Source organism: Danio rerio, chromosome 20 (genome assembly GCF_049306965.1).
Source record: "Danio rerio strain Tuebingen ecotype United States chromosome 20, GRCz12tu, whole genome shotgun sequence".
NCBI classification, from domain to species: domain Eukaryota; kingdom Metazoa; phylum Chordata; class Actinopteri; order Cypriniformes; family Danionidae; genus Danio; species Danio rerio.
In genome coordinates, this window is record NC_133195.1 from 40,406,441 (window position 1) to 40,422,893 (window position 16,453).

The 16,453-nt window shown below is 32.6% G+C and overlaps 1 protein-coding gene across 18 annotated transcripts in view; it reads left to right on the forward strand.

Moving 5' to 3' along the window:
• The window catches only part of gje1a (gap junction protein epsilon 1a), a 374,500-nt gene that overhangs the window by 207,947 nt on the left and 150,100 nt on the right, over window positions 1-16,453 (forward strand). For 8 of the 18 annotated variants that reach the window (XM_073932434.1, XM_073932438.1, XM_073932441.1 and 5 more), the window contains one exon: window positions 4,707-4,817. The exons of the other annotated variants lie outside the window; for them this stretch is intronic. The gene's annotated coding sequence lies outside the window, so the exon portion shown is untranslated. The remainder of the gene's footprint in view (window positions 1-4,706; window positions 4,818-16,453) is intronic. 18 annotated transcript variants of the gene reach the window in all.

Sequence of the window (16,453 nt, forward strand, 5' to 3'; positions counted from 1 at the left end):
GTAATAGAATGTTTCTTTTTATTACAAACTTTTGAAAAAGATGAAACGCAAAGGAAGATTTCTGATCAAATATATGAGGAATTAAAACAGAGTAAATCAAAGGTCATAAGTTAATATAACAGAGACAAAACGAATGATAATAAGAGGCATATACAAAATGGAGACCTGTGAATGTTCAACAAAGCAGTAGAAACAATAAACTTAATGGATGTTGCAACCCAGCTACATTGATACGTACCCCTGCATACATTTATGGACAGTGCAAAATATGTCCCAGGAGGTATGTTCTTTTTGATTTTGAGATCTTTCAGATCTCAAATATTTCTCGCAAGTGCCATTTTCACCTGCTCTTCTCATGTAAATCCACCAGAGGCCGCTGACTGACCAATCAACCAAACCCCCCACTCCCTTTCCCAAAACCCTACAGATAATGTTTTCAAAAGCAGCGATTGACCAGCGCCCACCCCTTTTCCTAAACCCAGCCAACAGTGTTTTAAAAACTTTTTATAGGCCCTCTCGGCTGCCTGATTTTTACCACGTTTTCAGAACTTACCACATTTTCACCCTGTTATTCACTTGTCTATTTTATTGCATTTTGTTTTTGTTTTACCTGCTTTCTGGAACCGTTCTTTTCCGGACTAAAATCCCCTTGTCTCAAGTCCATACTGCATAAAGTTATGCTGCCTGTTACTGTTCATTTTAAAGACAAAATGCAGCCATGCATAACTCTGGCTACATACTTTACGCTCTCCGTAAATGTATACGGGGATACATTTTCACAACGGGCCTGTGTTGGGATTATTAGAAGTAACTAAACATCATATATAATTTTTGAGTAATCTCTATATAAAACTGCTAAAAACTAATTTTAAAATACTGATTTTAATTAGAGGTTAGCAGGAGAAAATTGTGGCATTACATTTTTGAAAGGCATTTCACACAAATATATTTCTAATAACTTTCAAATGTTGTGGATTAAAAGATAACAGTTTAAACAGTCAACCATTTGATAATTACATAAAAAGCAGTGTTGGTAATGAGTTAATGATTCTGTCTTACACATTAAGCTAAATTAATGTCTAATAAAACATTTAAAGTTTTTTCTTACATTTAATTTAATTTAATTTCTAAATAGTTAAAACTTGTTGAATTTTAGCAAATACTGCTTTAGCAAACATACTTTCAATACACACTCAAATTGCAAGCGCATTTTAGGTATAAAGAAGTGAATGGGTGTAATAAATAAAATTATTTTCTCTGCTGTCATCATTTTATCTAAGCACTGAATCTTGTCTTCTAATTACAGCAGCAGCATTTACCTTCACTTTTCACATTGTCTAATCTAATGCACTGTTCAGATGTGAGAGATGGCAGACAAACCTTTTGCGTTTATAGCTGCAAATCAGTTATTGTTTAATCTAGAAACTGATATATTAGTTTAGCATTTGATGTGCCCAAACTGCTCATTATCATATGTATTGCTGTAATATACCCAGGCAGAAGCTGTGCATTTCCCAGACATGTTTGTCTTTTGTGTGTAAGCAATACTATTCCCGTCTTTAAACCATCTGTTTGTAAACTGTTCACGTAGTATAACTAGTGATCTGCTCAGCAATAAAACACAGTGGAAATGTTCAGTCATAACCACTATTATTGCTATTATCCAGAATTTCACCTGGAGAAAAATAAACAAACATTTGAGTCAGTGGGAGATTTTGCTTATTTCTCAAACCCAAAGGTTTTATCCAGACATAATAATGAGATGATGAGAATTTTAGACTTAGTTCCAGAATTTACATAGCTTTAAAAAACAATTGATTTTCTATCAGAAACCAAGATATTTCTTTAAAGAAAAAAAAACTGCTGTAAGCATTTGAAAGAACACAGTTTGGTTTGGCATAAAAATAGAGTTTTGGCAAACAAAAGTAAACAAACTATCATTTTTAAATTGTCTTATGAGGAACATGTGGTAGCGCTTTACAAAAAGAATTTATTAGATATGTTAGTTAATGCATTAAATAGCATTACATAATAACAAGTAATACTATAGCTCAGGTCTATGATATAATGTTGCAGCTTCTTATTTTTTATAATGCATTAATAAATGTTAACATGTATTATTAGTGTTAGTTAGTGAAGTTCTTTGAAATGTGTATTTTTATCAACCCAGGCTCATTCTGAATACGTACCCCTATGTACATTTCTGGAAAGTGTCAAATACATCCCAGGAGTTCCATCAGAGACTGTTGTCGACTGACTGACTGACTGACCGACTGATCAGCTGACCCACCCTCCAACCCAATCAATAGTGTTTTCAAAAGCACCAATTGACCCGCCCAACCCCTTCCCTAAATCCACCTACAGTGTTTTTTAAAATCAATCCCGTAAAGAAAAAACCCCCGCAGCAGCCTGATTTTGCCACAATCTCACCCTGTTTTTTACTTGTTAACTAAACTATATATATTTTTATTTAGCAACTGAGATTGTACTTAATACAATTTAATAACATTTACAGCAGTTTTTTCCTGTTCAAAAGATAAAAAAATATATATAGCATAAGTAAAAATGTTTGCAATTTTTGTTATAGTTTTACAAAAATAGTTGTCCTTAGTGTGAAAAAAAACAAAAGGACGTGGAGAGTTTTCAAAAGAACACTGGGCAGCTAATTGTTCATAACTAGCAGGATTTATAAACATCTATTACATAAAACTTAAAATTAACAGTTGTGAATCATCTAGGCAATGACAGAAGATAAAAATGTATGTGTATGTAGACACATGTTATTTATGTAGATGTGTTGCGCTGATTGTGCCATGTTAAATACGTTATTTTCCCCTGTGGACTAAAGACACAGTTCACACAAAATTTTCATTCTGTCATCATTTCTTCACCCTTCACTCGTTCAAAACTTTGTTGAGTTCTTTCTTCTGTTGAACAAAAGAAGACTTTTGGCTTTTTGGTTATGTTGGTTGGTGGGATCCATTGAGTTTTATTGTAATTTTTTTCCTACTTTGAAAGTGAATGGGTCCCAGCAACCAGCATTATTCAAAATATTTTCCTTTGTGTTCAACAGAAGAAAGAAACTCGGAAGGAATTAAAACCACATGAGGCATTTTTAATTTCTGTGTGAACTACCCCTTTAAACACAATAACTTAATCAGGGCAGTACAAAAGCATTTTTGATTCCTATTGTCAAGCTCTTGTTTTGATTTTCTATTCTAGACTCGATTATTGATTCGTGGTTGCATTGAATATATACTTAATACACATGTTTTTGGGTGTTTTCGTAAGTGAGCAGTGAAGATTGGTTTCTATATGGTGAATTAATGAAAATAAATTAGGAGCGAACGAAAGCATACAACGAGTAGTCAGAACGTGGACGAAGTGCGTATCTGAATCCACTTTTGCTATTTTAACTATGGAAAATATGGTTTGTGCCACAGATCATGGTCTAACAGGGTTGTGCTTATTCTCTTATTGAGTTATGTGTGTGTTTTGGGCATAATGTGCATTAATCCAATCAGAGTGTCATCTCACATTCTCTTCAAGAGTCAGTTGCATTGCGCAATGGCGCATTTGCTATTTACATGACTGACTTTCTAAGAGGAGAAACTGAATGCTTCATCAGCAAGAAAACAGTGAAACAGACCATCTGCAGTGCGTGGATAAAGAGCCTCCTCCATTTGGCCTCTTTACTTTCTCTTTACTTTTTATTTTACTCCTTTACTTTTGTAGATAAGGAAACAGTATTGTAAGCACTCCACTGAAGACATTCATTGTGTTTAATTTTGTTAGTTAAGTGCAAAGATTTGTTTTAAAACTATTTCTAAATTCACTTTTAATTTCCAGAAAATGAATAAATGAACAATTGAACACAGTTATTTTCAAGCATGTGTCCTATTTTTATGCCCCATATAGTGATACATACGTCTCCAAAACACGACAGGAGGACAGATCTAAACTTTTAATATATATATATATATATATATATATATATATATATATATATATATATATATATATATATATATATATATATATATATATATATATATAATAAATAATACTGCTAAATATAAAAACATTATACAAATGCAAATGATCATGAATAAACAAAAAAGCCCCCCAAATGAAGAAGGCATGGTGGTAGTGGTTTTTATATTTATGTAGATCAATGGCACGGCCTATTTCAGTTCCTCGAAATAGCAATGTGCCAACAATCCGCTTTAACACACCCATGAGTCCACAAAGTGGTGCAAAAAGATTTGGTATTTAAACAACAGTGGCACAAAACATGAAAATTAGGGTTGCGCTGGTCTGAAATAAGCAACAAATCACGCCATACACGTCTTGCACCTTATTGTGGCGGGCGTGTGTTAGGACCTATTGTGGGTTCAAACATGCTTTTCTGCAGACCTCAGTTGTAATGTGTGGTTATTTAAGTTTCTGGTGCTGATTTTAGATCAGTGGTTTCTGAAAAAAAGGCTAGCATTTTGCCATTGAGAAACATTCATATTCATTTAAATCTACTTTCTTACTCATTCTGACGGTCAGTTTATATTTCAGTGGATTGTCTTTCCCCTAATACCCACATGCATAAAGTTGCAGCCTTGTGATATATTTGGCATCAGTCAGGTGTACATAATAAATCAGATAATGATTTTTAGGATGAATATGTTTTTTTTTTTTATTTCTGTCTGTTTCAGGGTTCTTCTGCATATTTCATATTCACCATTATTGTCAGGCAGAAGCATCGTGTACTGTACATCACACTTGCTTTGACAATGCAATGAAGATGATCCTTTTGCAGACTTACAGTAAGTGTTGCTTCAGCATAAGGATGTTCATAAATGTTGATTGTACATCTGTGTTAAAGACTATTATGTTCCAAAATGACCTTCACAGAAGGGTTAATGTAAAAATCTATAACTGCACTATTAACAGCTCTTGAATAATGCCAATTGATGGTTATGCAATATGCAAAAGAGGACAGAATGTTGGAATAGACAGGGCGTGATGATGGCAGGGGTTCTAAGTCATTTTTTTTTTTAAACATGCCATGTTCCTGGAAAGTAGAATAATAAACAGTGCAATAGTCATTTATCATGTAGCGGCTGCAGTGCTCACAGACCTGGGCTCCTGGAGATAGATAAGTCAGGGAGGGAATTCTGCCATACTGTTCTCCCAGAAAAAAAAGCATGAAAAGACAGGAATAAACAGCAAAGTAGGTCAGTCCAAAAAACAGCTCTGTCAGAACACTGTATAATGGAATGAAGTCATTTCTTTTTCTCAAAGTTATTGTTAACGGTGAACAGCAAGGCTGTACAGAGGTACAAATCATTGTTGTGCTTTATGTTCCCATCATGCTTTTGACTTTATAAAGAGGTTAGGCAACAGTTTACCTTGTTATGCTTTCTAAATAGTCTTTTTTTGTTTCAGAATATATTGTTTATCAATATTAATTGGGTATAAATATATACAAAGTGAATAGGATGTACTAAATTGGCTGTAGTTCATGAGTGTGAGTGTAAATGAGTGTGTGTGGGAGTTTCCCTGTACTGAATTGTGGCTGGAAGGCCATGCGCTGCCTAAAACATTTGCCCGAGTAGTTGGCGGTTCATTTCACTATGGCATCCCTGATAAATCAGGAACTAAATTAATGGAAAATGAATTAATTCATTCTTTCCACATTTGTGTTTAAGCTTTATTATTACACAAGGAAAAGAGAGATTTTCAAGGACACAGAAGTCCCTCGAATATTATACAAATAATGTATATTAATATATACCTAGACCAATTTAAGTCATAATTCACTTATGTTTCACAACTGAATTAGTCAGACCTGTTTGTGAACTAAAGCAGTTGATAAAGCAGCTCATGTAAATGAGTTGATCACAAATAGTGAACTCATGATTTTCAGTCAATAACTTCACATGACTTTGTCAATATTTCATTTTTTGTACTATAGAGTAAAGGCTTCGGTTGGTTGCTCACATTAAACTATTTTATGACTTTAGAAGGCTACAAAAATCATCAAACTCTTTAAAAGCTACTTTTATGGCGCCTTTTATCATCTTATAGCATCACAGTCCTTCACTGAACCTTCACTTCATTTTATTATAAACAGTGACCGGAAATGACTTTTCTTTGCCTTGGATCAAAAAACAACAACAACAACAACAACAACAAAAAAAAAATTTCTTTGAATTAAATGACATGACCAGATGACCTGTAATACATTTAACAAACTGTAATGTAAAAAATAGACTTAAATAAAAAAATAAAAAAAAAAGGTCTAAGACAAAAATAATGTCATATGTTGATGAATACATTCGCTAAGCTTAAGGTTTAGACCTAATTTTCTAAGGTATTTTGTCGCTGGTAGTTAATTATTTAATTGACATGATTTAGGCATATATAATATATCAAAGGAAGCAGGAGGTGCAATTTACAAGAATAACTTACTTTTAATTTTCAAACAAATAAAAACCAATAAATAAAACCAATAAGTAAACAAAACAACTCCCCGCCAACCAAATAAAATCAGAAATTCTGATAAATATACACAAATAAATAAATAAATCACGCATGAATTATTATTACTTCATACATGTATGTTTTTGTTTATATAAGCAAAAAAAACTACAAATGAATTTTTGAATTAAGACTTGTCATGGCATTTAATATATTGCTTTTTTTCTGGTGATTTGAAGTTCTTTTATTCTCAGTTGCAAGTCACTTTGGATAAATGGACCTGCTGAATGAATTAATTTAAATGTTGTATAATTTTTAAGTGGCATTTTATATGAAATCAATATGTACATTTTGAATTTAAAACATAGAATCATGATGACATGCTATAAAAAAGGTTTTACATCTAAAATAAAAATGATTAAAAAAGGATTACGTTTTTAGCAAAAAAAAAAAAAAAAAAATTTTTCATTAATCTACCAATCTGGCAATAAAAAAACCCTGTTTTTAGATGATTTTAAGTACTTCACTGGAAGATTTTTATTTTTTTAAATAATTTTTTTAGGAGAAACTCGCTTTATTTTGACTTATTTGTTCTCATTTTTCCTGTTTCTAGTCCAAAATATCAAAACAATTCTTAAATCAAGAAGCATTTTGTATATAAGTAAAAAATTATCAGGTTTTCAGCAAAGAAAAAAAAGTAAAGAAAAAATTTTTTTTCATTCATCTACTAATCTGGGGTGCATTTCCCAAAAAACGAGGTAACTCGTGGCTGAACTATTATAGAACGATGCATCATTTGGGAAAATAATTTTGTAGTGACAAGTGTTTCCCAAAAACCCGTAGTTTCTCTGTCGCAGATCCATCGCTTGAACCACGTTAGTTATATCGTAAAATGCCTATAATGATGCTCTAAACTAGACTAACTACTTCTTAGAGAAAAATCCCAAATTTCTTTGTGCAAATGATATTGTTTCACACGCACACACATTTAAAATAAAATCCAATATTAGATTTGTTAAAAACATACACTCGCTTTCCATATTTACTGAAATATATGTAAATAGCACATACTGTAGGGCCTGTATTTCCTTTACTAATATTATTGAGAAGTTGAACATTACATATTCTATTCTCAAACAAATCACTTACAAAAGCTAACACGTATTCTAATTTCATATAAATAAATAAATAATGAGGCTATTTATTATAAAATTAAAAGTATTATTTATTAGAAATGAAAAAATCATACTTTAATAATAATATTGATGATGATAAGAATAATAATACTAATAATATACTACTACTACTACTATTATTACTACTACTACTACTAATTAATAATAATAATAATAATAATAATATATAATAATGATAATAATAATAATAATAATACTTATTATTATTATTAAGTAAGATATTGTTTATTTATTTTAAAAAATTTTTTAAAGTCTACTTTTACAATTTGACACATGTAAACCAAAGCAGATAGTTCTAGCCGGCAGGCCCATGTCATATACAGTACAGATACTTAATTAATAACCCACTATAAATTAAAAGTATTAACGTATGCTTTTTGTTTTTACAAGCTTTAGAGACGTAACATAAATTCCGCTTTTAAATAATAGGTCACCTATAGCTTTCACCATGAGGCTGTGTTTAAAATATTTTTGAAGCGGAACTCGCTTAATTTCGACTTATTTTTTTCTCATTTAAAAAAAAAAAAGTTTTACTAAAAAAGTTGTGTACAGAAAATGTTTCTTAAATTAATAATAAAAAATAATATTTTTATGGTGTGAAGTAACAAATTACAAATGCTCAAATTACTGTAATTGAGTAGTTTCTCTCAGGAATTGCACTTAACTACGTAATTTTAAAAAAGTGTACTATTACTTTCACTTGAGTACTTTTACTCCATTTTTTTTCTTCAACCTGTAGGCTCTACTTTATTATTTTTTTTCTTGTCTATGGTGTTTGGCTAGTAGCAAAGTAAAAGTAGAAAACTAGAAGCAGAATAAACAGTTCTGTGATTGCCATCCAATCAGAACAATACAGAACAACATCATGACAAAATTGTTACATGCAATGACTGTGAGACTGCATGCCACTGATGAGAAGAGCGAATGTCTACTGTACGAAGAATGAAATCACCAATTGACCTTAAACAATCACTAAAGGCACTACAGAATGTTACGTTTTCACACACACATGCTCAAATTGACACACATTGATCAAATATTCACAGCATAATACTCTCTACTCACTACTCTAGTAGAGTATTTTTGAAGGGTCTACTTTTTACTCATATGTTGAGTAATATTTACAACAGATACTATTATTTTCACTACATTTTTGGGTTTAAGTATGATTTTTCAGTACTCTTTCCAACATTGGCTGTATGTCATATTATAACTCGGCTAGTTCATCAACCACCTCAGCATATACATGACTCACAAGCAGATTATGAATCAAATCTATGATTTGTCACCGGCTCGCAAACCTTCTTTATATCTTCGAGACAAATAACTGTGCTATATGCTAAGAACAAAAGCTCCCTAAGTGTGCCGCCAAACATGAAAGCTGACTTTGTGCCAGCACCTTCATTAATAACAGTTAAAGCGGCATCAGGAAGGCTCACTGATGAGCTCTTGTTTTAGCCGCCCGTGGATGGAGAAACAGCTGTAGAGCAGCGAGGGCAGGCAAGCAGGAGGTGGGCATCACATTCAACCCTGATGGCTAATTAAAGGTTTGTGGGCATCAAAAGCAGCCCTGCTTTCCTCTTCCCGGGAGCAGCCATGCGTGGTGCGTGTGCTTTGCCAGCGGAGTGCTGGGACGGGGGTCATCTCTGCCTCACAGCTGTGCGAGAAACGCCAGCTCCACGGGCACCCTGTCCGTCCCCACTTTTCCCACTCCCCTATCCGTCTGCCACCGGGATACGGCTGTCGTCTGCAAATGTCTAATCATATATTAATTACTCATGATCCGTCGGCTTTGATTCAATTTCAGGATGTGTGGCAGACCTGGCTAATGTAATAAGAACTGATATCCGGGGCGTAGATTTGGAGGAAGTGATCAAATTTTGTTAGATGAAATTGTCCTTGCATTCTGGAACTACACTGTAAAAAATATCCAAACATTAGCAGTTTTAGGTATTTTGTGATTCATGCTTTTCATTTTTATGCTTTTGAATTTTATTATGTGACCTTAATATCTCCTTCAACAACTTTGATGGCTTTTGTTGACATTTCTTAGAGTTTATAGGTATATATCGTCTTTATTTGTGTTGTAAATTATGCTACAAATGCTTGACAATAAACTGAAAGTGCTTTTTCTGTTGTATTACAGACTGTAAATACATTTCACGCTACTAAAATGTCAATACATGTCTCTGTTAAAGGGAACCTATTTTAACCCATTTTCAAGATTTAAGATAAGCCCTTTGTGTCTCCAGAATGTGTCTGTAAAGTTTCAGCTCAAAACACCCATCAGATTATTTGATTTAGTGGCTAATTCGTATGAATTTGTACGATCTAATTCATACAATTTAGTACACTTTGCTCATCCTCCAATGACCATTGGATTTAGGGGTGGGGTTAGGTGCCACGCAATCTTTTTAAAATCGTACAATTTCGTACGATTGAACTTGTACAAATTTGTACGAATTAGCCACTAAACAGCACAATGAGCGACATGAAGGAAGCAGATCTCACCTAGCGTTTGTGAAAAATACTACAATAAAAATTTTCCCAATGATTATTTGTATTAATTGCTGTGGAGTTAATTCAAGCCTTTCTGCAACGATGAGTCACACACGATGTCATTACAAAGTTTACACAGACACAGTCACACAGCATGTGCATTTTACTTTGCAATGTTTTTGTACTCAAATTTGACAGGATACACATTAATAACCACTGCTGTATGGTTATCCGTTATGTTAATGTTAAAAATAAACCTGATTTAACATCCACAAACTGGGATTGAAGCGTCTTCTTTTATAATTGTACTGACATGCGGCTGTGGTGATAAAGACGGTAAAATTACCATAATTCATTGTAAACTGCACTGATTTCAAAACATTGTAAACTTGTAAAACTCATTCTTGATCACATTTGATGATGATTGATGATCACAGAAAGTTGAACAGATCTTTTAATCCTGGTTGCTTTGCGCACATCCTGTCTTGTTAATATGATTATACGCATGACTGTAGAGACATGTTAATACATGGCTTTCAGTCAATTTGGTGGACGGGGAAACCGTACTCCTACATCATGTTGTGGTGGGCCTTAAAAATGGGAGGGATTTGGATCCTTATTTAACGCCAGGAAATTTTTAAAAAAGAGACGTTGTCTTTATAGCACCCCAATATGACTGTGGACACACTATACCTGCACACAGTTCTGTCCAAACAGCTTACAAAAGATGATTTTCATCATAGGTGCCCTTTATATTGCAAAGTTGATTTTTTTAAATCAATTCAACAAAGCAGAAATTAAGCTCCCACAATGCAGTTCATAACTGTAAGAACACATGTAAAGCTTTACATATAGACAATGATAATTATGTTTTACAGTGTGTGAATCACAAAATTTTTAAATTATTAAATAACAGATTTGTTTTACAGTATATAATGTGATCAAATTTGTCTTATAATGAAGGTGTTGTGTGTTTCTCAATCCTTGCATTCTTGTAATGGTCACTTTTTTGGCTCTACAGTCATTCAAAAATGCTGAACACACTAGAAAATGATGAAGTCTGAATGTGTTGAATAAACTGTGCTGGATGTTGGTATTGGTCCAGAATCCTGAATCCTCCGAGTAATTAATTTGGGAAGCTATTCGATTTTCAACACAATCTGTTTGCACAGCATTTTAAAAGCACAATCCATAAACTGAGTGGACAATACATGAAAATGGATAGTAGGAGAAGAAAAAAAAAGGATTGTGAGAAGTTGAATGCGGATTAGAGTTCATTTGTGGTTAAGTATCCCTGGTTCATGCCATTTAAACAAAAAATAAGCAGCAGTTAAAAAAGAGTGATAATAATAATAAAGCTTAATGTTAAGCTTAAATGAAGTGGTTTATTTATAAACTAATTTCGAGAGGATTACGTGCTAATGATTGCTTGCAGCCTGTACCGCATTATTCAATTTCTGATTTACCAATCAGACGATTCCTAAGCCACTATAAATACCCTAAGCTCCACATAACAGCCATCTTTGTTTTGAAGAATCCCCCCTTCCACCCCTACTCCTCTTCTTTTCCTAGATGGGTGGCACGGTGGCCCATTGGTTAGCACTGTTGCCTCACAGCAAGAACGTCACTGGTTCTAGTCCTTACCAAGCCAGCCGACTTTTCAGTGTGGAATTAACACGTTCTCCCTGTGCTCACGTGGGTTTCCCCTGAGTTTCCCGGTTTCCTCCCACCATCCAAAAACATGCAACTTAAGTTAATTGACTAATCCAAATCGGCACCATAGACATGCTTCTATTATGTAGTTATCTCTTAATAGCAATCGCAATTAGCTACTACAGCAGGGTAGTTTTCGAGATCTACCTGAGCTCAAACTCCCCTCTTGTCTTGCAAACGGGAGGGAGCCACGGGCTCGAGGATCTTATGAGCTCAGGGCTCTCTCCCAGGACAGCATGCAAACAAGCTTTATAATCAATCATCAGCTAAGTGTGAACTCTTGAAATAATTTAGAAAGAACAGAATGTCTTAAAATATATTTTGTGTTCAAACATACTTTCTACCTATGTAGATTCAATATGCAGTTGAAATAAATAAATATTATACCGTCTTAAAGAATTTTCCACATGATGTTTAACAGACCAAGTAAACATTCACAGTAGTTCCTGTAATATTTATTCCTTCTGGAGAAAGTATTATTTATTTTAGTTTGGCTCGAATAAAACAGTTTTTTATAATTCAAACAATTTTAAGGACAATATTATAAGCTCCCTAAATATATATTTTATTATTATTGTTGTAGGGAGAATAAAGCTCTGTTATACAATAATTATACGATAAGATAATTTCAATTATCTTAATTATCTTAACTTGCCTAGTTATAACGGACACTTTTTTTACACAAATTGTTATGACATGCTTAACGGTCAACTGCATCTTAAATCCATGAACATTTTTAATATTTAGATTAAAAATCTGATGTATATTTAATGTACTTATGTATTGTATCATATTTGCATCAAATTACAAAAAAAAAAAAAAAAAAAAAAGATGTCTATGGCCAGGTCAGTAAATTTGACATTTTTCTCTCTTCTGGCTGCCGTTATTAGTCACACACCATTTTTCCTCCTTTTTCTGAAAGTCTTGATAACATCATTGTGGAGTTTTTCTTTTATTATTTCAGCAAAAAGGATTGTAAAATAAAATTATTTGTTGTACTCTCCAATTTACTGCTCTCTAAGTTTACCAAACTATGAAGACTTCTGCTACTGAGAAACCCAGAAATGTGAAAAGGATCTATAATCTAGTTAAACCTTTAAATTGCATTTTAGCTGAACAGTATCTTGCAAAATAACTAGATAAATATTATGTACAGTACACTGCTCTCATCATGGCAAAGACTAAAGGAATTAGTTGGTAGAAATTTGTTGGTAAAACTATTCTTTTAAAGTGTGTTGAAAAACATCTCTCCATTAAAAAAACACTTGGGAAATATTTTTAAAAGAATTAAGTTTCGCAGGAGGACTAATAATTTTGACTTTACTATATTTACTGTATCTTGTTCAATTTAATTGTTTAATTGTTTGTAATTTAATTGTTTTTTTGTTTTGTTTTTTGGAGTGTGGGGTCTGTTTAATACCACAAATATCTTTGAAAAAATACACACCAAATCTTTATTAAATTTCCATTCATGACATTAATTCTTATTTATATTATTTATAAAAGTACATGTTTTTTAATGCCAAAATGATTTTTGTGATTAATGATTTTTTAAATGATAAATGTCCACACTTCTAAAGGGGACTTCTGGTCTTCTGGATCTCCAATGGAATAATGGGGATTCAACTTTAATTCAAGATATATTTTCTGAAAACAAGTATCTTTCTTGCAATTAAATAAATTTTGCTTTAAGAATGAATAAACATAGTATTTTACCCTAAACCAAGACAAAAATGCAGATTTTGGCAGTGCATCCATGATAATCATTCTTGATGTTTCTCCATAGCAATTTAAAATGAAATTTACGTTAGAAGCTGGTCAATACTGGGCAATATGGATGTGACAAGTGACTAAGTGGTCTCTAAATGTATATACTATGACCCGACTCATTTCATGCTCACAGTGGGACAAAAATGAGAACAGCTGGCATTGTACCAGTTGAAAATGCCTGATGCTGACCGAGGGTGCTTAGGGCATTCAGATGGTGCCAATCAGCTCTCTGAAGCAGCCAGTCTTCATGTGAACTGAGTGACAGGTGATGGAACTGTCAGAGAAGGGAAACAACAAACCCAATTCACCATCTCAGTGTGTTGGTGAAGTGAACAAATGTATTATTCATCTGAAAATGTGGCAGTCAGAAGTTTGGGATGTTTGAATGCTGGGTTCAAGTCATTTTTAAAAGACAGTGCCCCCCAAAATTAAAATTCAGCTTTATTTACTCGCCTCAACCTAATTTGATTAGATTTATTCAATAAAAATGATAATAATAATAATAATAATAATAATGATATTAATAATAATAATAATAATTATTATTGTTATTATTATCCTAATGCATACTATAATACATATTATTAATAATTATACAAATTTCATTTGACTATATTTTTGATTAATATTAATATTAATAATTAACAACAATTAATAATTATTATATTATTAATTAATAATACATGTATTTAATTTTTTGATTTAAGAAAAAAAATCTACTTACTGTAAGTAGCAACAGGTCAAAAGTCATTGGGGGAGGAAAAAATGCATAAGATGAATTAAAGTATATGTCACATTTTTATTCATTCATTTTCTTTTTGGCCTAATCCCTTTATTAATCTGGGGTCGCCTCAACAGAATGTACCACCAACTTTTCCAGCATTATTTTAAAATAAAATAAAAAAAAAAAACTCAACAAAAAGAAGAACCCAAAACAAATCCTTAAAATTCCACAGAGTTCAGAGTATACAGCAAATAGAAACTGTAGTCGAAAAAAAAAAATTTATATATATATATATATATATATATATATATATATATATATATATATATATATATATATATATACATATATATATATATACACTGTATAATAGAAATTATCATAAAAAGGGTTATAACAAAAAGATTACAACTCATTTTCCTTGCCTTGTCTTCCGTGCTTGAACCTAGCTTTGTTTTGTTTGTTTTAAGTTGTCTGCTGCCTGCTTTTTGACCATCTGCCTGTTATTTGTCTATGATTCTGGATTCCCAGTATACATATGTTTGTCCAGAGCTTCACACAACAGCAGAAATACATCTGTGGCTATTTAAATGACCATTTTGAAAACTAGTCATAGTAATTATAATAATTAATATTATTATTCCGTCTCAACCAATTGTTGCTTTATCAAATGTTTAACAGAGAGCACAAGAACAGCAGAATCAGTTTGGGTAGCTTTACTGTTTTTATTGGCAATTGCTCTTCATAGTATCATTCTTTTTTTGTAAAACTACAACAAAGAAGGGAAAAGTAAGTATATATTCCCATATACTTTCAACCAGCAGTAAAATGTACATAGTTTTATAAGTAATCACAATATGCATATGAGGAAAATATGTTAAATGAGACCATTTGAATTAAATATTAGCAAAATTATCATATTTTTACACCACCAGCATAGCGTGTAAGCTATGAAGAAATGTTTTTTCAACAAAATACGGGTGGTATAAAACTGGTAATTATCAAACAATCCTTGAATATTTACAAAAATAGTAATAGTTTTAGTAAAAATGGAGCACTTACACACATTTATTTTAACGTCAGCCCCAGAAATAATCTGCTTGTGCGTTACTCTAGACCGCACACTAAGAAAAAACAAAAGTAAAACTGAAATACAGTATATAGTGCAGTACTTTAAATATTTAATAGGTGGAGGGTCAAAACCCACAAGTGGCTATACATGACAGCACAATAATGATAGTGATTCAAAAATATATGTTTTGGGGGCCTGAATCTCGTTATACTTTGGACTTTAGTTGCGAGGTGAATAGTGGGTCGTTAAAGGCCCGCGGGCCAAAAGTTTGTGACCCCTGCTGTAAACCATAATATTACAAGGTCAAATTGACCCTTGAACATCACAGTAAAAAAACAAAAAATGGTACAGCCATTTCATAAGATTTTTCATAAGATTTCATAAGAACAAAAAGCAAAGGTTAACAGTTGAAAATTTGAAACAGATCAATTTGACCAGGAATATAACTGAAAACGGTGTCTAATTTAGTTAAAATCTAAATATGTGCATACAGTAGCTTGCTTGCTTGACATGAAAACAGTTTGCCATACAATATAGCTTGCCTACTTATATTTCATAAAATACACATGATATTTTAATTAATCTTCTTTGCTATTTCATGGACTTAAAACAGCATGCAGATTTTGATTGGCATGAGGGTTAGTAAATAAAGACATAAAATCATACATTTATATGGAGTATCTCTTTAAGGCTTGTGGGTCTGATGTAGCATTGGAGATTTCTGGAGCCCTTCTCTGCTGAGCTCATTATAAAGTCTTTTTCTGCCCAAATGAATGACTAATGCATTGATAACATGTGGGCTAATGCTTGAATGTGGCAGGCGGCCTGTCACTGCTCCTTGTCAGAGGACGTAATTGGACTTTCATAAACAGTGAAAGCTTTGGGAGAGAGATGGCAGCGGGCAGCACTCTCTGATCACTGATCAGTTTGCTCTCATTGTCCGTGTGATGGACGGCTTCTTTACTTCAGCCCCAGCCATAATGGGGCATTTGTGTCTCTTAAGAC